At 45.3% G+C, this 4419-nt stretch overlaps 1 protein-coding gene across 1 annotated transcript in view; it reads left to right on the top strand.

Moving 5' to 3' along the window:
• Window positions 1-4419, top strand: part of NYAP2 (neuronal tyrosine-phosphorylated phosphoinositide-3-kinase adaptor 2) — a 367433-nt gene that overhangs the window by 58665 nt on the left and 304349 nt on the right. The gene's annotated exons all lie outside the window — the stretch shown is intronic.

The raw sequence follows: 4419 nt of genomic DNA, 5'->3' as shown, positions 1-4419 counted from the left end.
CTCCTGCTCTTCTGGCCTGCTTCTTTGGGCGTCCCTGAGTTGTCTCTCCTCACCTGTATCCCTGGGACTGACTGCTCTTCTGTCTGGGTTCAAGGCTTTTATCCCCTTTCTCCTGCTCTTCTGGCCTGCTACTCTGGGTGTCCCTGTGTTGTCTCTCCTCACCTGTTACCCTGGATAAGCCTTGGAGCCGGACAGAAGAGCAGTCAGCCCCAGGGTTACAGGTGAGGAGAGACAACGCAGGGACACCCAGAGTAGCAGGCCAGAAGAGCAGGAGAAAGGGGCCTGGCAATTAGCTTCCAAAAATCACACCCTTGAATAGCCTCTGGAGTACAGTTCTACTCTTCCCATATAGAGTCATCATGAGTTGGATCTACTCATGACAACTGGTTTTGTTTTTGTTTTTTATATAAATTATTATTGGCCACAAAGGAAACCTGTTAAAGTTGTTGTCAAGAATGCTTATAAGTTATTGCTTTACAGAGCTTTGTTCCTATATGTGTGTGTGTCTTTGTGGATGTCCAAACATGCACTCAGGCCGAAATGTTCCCATTATTGTCTCTCCCTTCCACCCAGAGAGTTCACACTGAAGCTGCAATGTCCACTGTTTCATGTCACTGAGTTTTGACATCCCTCGTTTTTGTCATGCTCCAGCATTGTTTTAGTCCTCTACTGCTGCTATAGCAAAAAGACCACACATAGATGGCTTCAACAAACAGAAATTTATTCTCTTACAGTTTACAGTTACACTTACCAAACCTACATCAAGACAGGTCATGTAGCATTTTGGTAATTAAGGTTGTGTGTCAAGTTTGCCGGGCCTTTATTTTGTAACTGCTCACAGTTATAGGCTAGAAGCCTGAGTTCAATGTGCTGGCTCTAGGGGCTGGGTGGAGGCTCCTTGACCTTGGGCTTCAGCTCTGCCTTCCAGGCCCACTGGAGCAAGCTGGAGGCTTCTCCTGACTCATGCAGGTGCTAGCTGCTGAGGCTGATGAATCCAACATCAGCAGGTAAAGTGACAGATTGCTGGATCACAGAGTGCAAAGGCAACAATCCCAAGGTAGGCAGGCAACAGGGCAGGCCACTGGTTCAAGTCCAGGAACTAGAAATAAAGACTGAATCAAGTGCAGGAAGGTTGGGCAATCAACTTTCATAGTGATACCGCCTCAGAAACCCAAGGAGGGGTCACTATGAGTCAGATCTGACTCAACAGCAGTGAGAGTGAGTTTTCTATATATACTGGAAGCAGAAAAGAAATAAAGACTGAACCAAATGCAGGAAGGTTGGGCAATCTACTTCCATAGTGATACCACCTTGGAAACCCAAGGAGGGGTCACTTTGACTCGGATCTGACTCGACAGCAGTGAGAGTGAGAGCGTTTTCTATATATACCAGAAGGAGACCACACCTCGAAGGCAACTCTCCTTCAACTGATTCACTGCTCACAGCAGATTCCACCATGGAGGTGATTACATCACATCCAATCTCATCATGGGGAATAACTACATCCAACTGCCAAGCAACTCAAAATAAAGGCCCAGCAAACTTGTCACACAGCCTTAACTACCAAAATGCTACGTGACCTGTCTTGATGTAGGTTTGGTAAGTGTAATGTGGAGAGCATTCTTAGAGACTGGAGTGGATGAGGAAGGCTTTATGCAGGAAATGTGACTTCAGTAGAAAATGCTAGGAAGACCAGAGTTAGTGCAGTGTTTCTAAAGGCTGTAAATAGGAAGAGTGAAATGGATAAGAGGTATTTATGTTTCTGAGGAGATTGGCCTGATGTTCAGCAGTGATAGAAAACCCAACTCATAATGTCTTAGTGAAATGTGAAACTCAGCCCTGGAACTTACTTCAGGCTTAGACTAAGGCACTTGGCTGTCAGGAGAAGATATTGTTTAAGACCACACTTCCTGCAGCCATGCTTCTTAGGTTCAAAACCCAGATCTACCCCTTGGAAACTGTGTCATTGGGAACAATGTTCCTCAGTTTCCTCGAATGTACAATAGGAATAATAATTGTGAGGAATAGCTTATTTATGTACACATGTACAGTGTTTATCACTGTGTCTCCAAACACAAAACAAACCTATTGTCACTGAGTCTGTTCTGACTATGGCAACCCTATAAGACAGAGTAGAACTGCCCCATAGTGTTTCCAAAGCTGTAAATTTTTATGGAAGCAGACTGCCTCATCTTTCTTCCACAGAATTGCTAATGGGTTCGAACCACGAACCTTTCAGTTACCAGCCAAATACTTAACCACTGTGCCACCAGAGCTTCACAACAGTGCCTGCTATTGTTATGTGCCATTGAGTAGGCTCTGACTCACAGTGACGCTGTGTACGACAGAGCAAGGCACTGCCTGGTCCTGTGCCAGCCTCACAATCCTTGCTGTTCTTGAGCCCATCACCGCAGCCACTGTGTCAGTCCATCTTGTTGAGGGCCTTCTCCTCTTTCATTGACCCTACACTTTACCAGCATGATACCCTTCTCCAGGGAATGGTCCCTTCTCACAACATGACCAGAGAGGTCAGACGAAGTCTGGCCTTTCTTGCTTTCAAGGAGTGTTCCAGCTGCATGTCTTCTAGAGCAGATTTGTTAGTTCTTCTGGCAGTCCATGGTACTTTCAGTATTCTTCACCAACACCATAATTCAAAAGCATCAACTCTTCTGTCTTCCATATTAATTGTCCAGCTATCATATGCATATGAGGTGATTGAAAATATTATGGCTTGGGTTAGGCACATCTTTAGTCTTCAAAGAGACATCTTTGCTTCTTAACACTTTAAAGAGGTGTTTTGTAGCAGATTTGCCCAGTGCAGTACATCTGATTTCTTGACTGCTGCTTCTAAGGTTGTTGATTGTGGATACAAGTAAAATGAAATCCTTGACAACTTCAATCTTTTTACCATTCATCATGATGCTGCTTATTGGTCCAATTGTAAGGATTTTTGTTTTCTTTATGTTGAGGTGTAATCCATACTGAAGACTATAGTCTTTGATCTTCATCAGTAAGTGCTTCAAGTCCTCTTCATTTTCAGAGACCAAAGTTGTATCATCTGCATATCACAGGTTGTTAGTGAGTCTTCCTCCAATCCTGATGCTACGTTTTTCTTCATAGGTTGTTGTTGTTATGTGCTGTCGAGTCAGCCCCGACTCATAGCGACCCCTCTTTGGGTTGCCGAGGAAGTATCACTGTGGAAGTAGATTGACCACCCTTCCTTCTGAGGAGTGGCTGGTGGGTTTGAACCGCCAGCCTTCTGGTGAGCAGTCAAGTACCTTAGGCACTATGCTACCAGAGCTCCTTTTCTTCATATAGTGCCTCCAAAAACAAACAAAACTCATTGCCATCGAGTCAATTCAGACTCATAGCAACCCCTTTTTGGTTTCCGAGGCAGTAAATCTTTACAGAAATAAGTTGCCCAGTCTTCCTTCCATGGAGTAACAAGTGGTTTTGAACTTCAAACCTTCTGGTTAGCAGTCAAATACCTTAGGCACTACACCACCAGAGCGCCTTCACATAGTGCCTCAAAAACCAAAACCAAACTCACTGCCGTTGAGTCAGATCTGACTCATAATAACCTCTCCTTGAGGTTCTGAGGCAGTAGCTCTACGGAAGTACATTGCCCAACCTTCTTTCTGAGGAGTGGCTGGTGGGTTTGAACCACTAGCCTTCTGGTTAGCAAATACCTTAGGCACTATGCCACCAGAGCTCATACAGTGCCTAGCACGTATTAAATACGAATAGTAATATTATAATTACTAGGACTCAGCCTGTCCACGTCTCTGCCACCTTTCCCCATTTCTCAGGATCCGTGGGGTAGCTAAAACCTCTCAAGTTGAGGCAACTGACCCTGACTAGCCAACCTGAACCAATCTCTGTGCCAGAATAGCCAAGATTCTGACGAACCCTGAATACTTCTCGAAAAGGTGAGAAACTACCCATTGCAGTAGGAGAGGGAAAGTTTCCCAAGATGCATAAGGAGCCCTGGTGGCACAGTGGTTAAGAGGTTGGCTGCTAACAGAAAGGGCGGCAGCTCAAACCCACCAGCGGCTCCATAGAAGAAAGATGTGGCAGTCTGCTCTCATAAAAGGGTACAGACTTGGGAACCCTATGGAGCAGTTCTGCGCTGTCCTCTAGGGTCACTATGAGTCGGGATCCGCTTGCAGGCAATGGAGTTATATCCATCTAAACAGTGAATAAATGTTAAAAACCAAAAACAATAAATGAGTACTGTAGGCTCTATGTTGTTGCTACGTGCCGTTGAGTCATCTCCGACTCATAGCGACTCCTCCTTGGGTTTCCTGTAGGCTCTATGTTGTTGTTGTTGTTATGTGCCCTCGAGTTGGACCCGACTCATAGCGACCCCTCCTTGGGTTTCCGAGGCGGTATCACTACGGAAGTAGATTGCCCAACCTT

This window comes from Orycteropus afer, unplaced genomic scaffold (assembly GCF_000298275.1).
Source record: "Orycteropus afer afer isolate SDZICR_OR568_19922 unplaced genomic scaffold, OryAfe1.0 scaffold00002, whole genome shotgun sequence".
Taxonomy (NCBI): domain Eukaryota; kingdom Metazoa; phylum Chordata; class Mammalia; order Tubulidentata; family Orycteropodidae; genus Orycteropus; species Orycteropus afer.
Note: the sequence above shows the minus strand (reverse complement) of the source record. Positions and strands in the feature narration are given on the sequence as shown.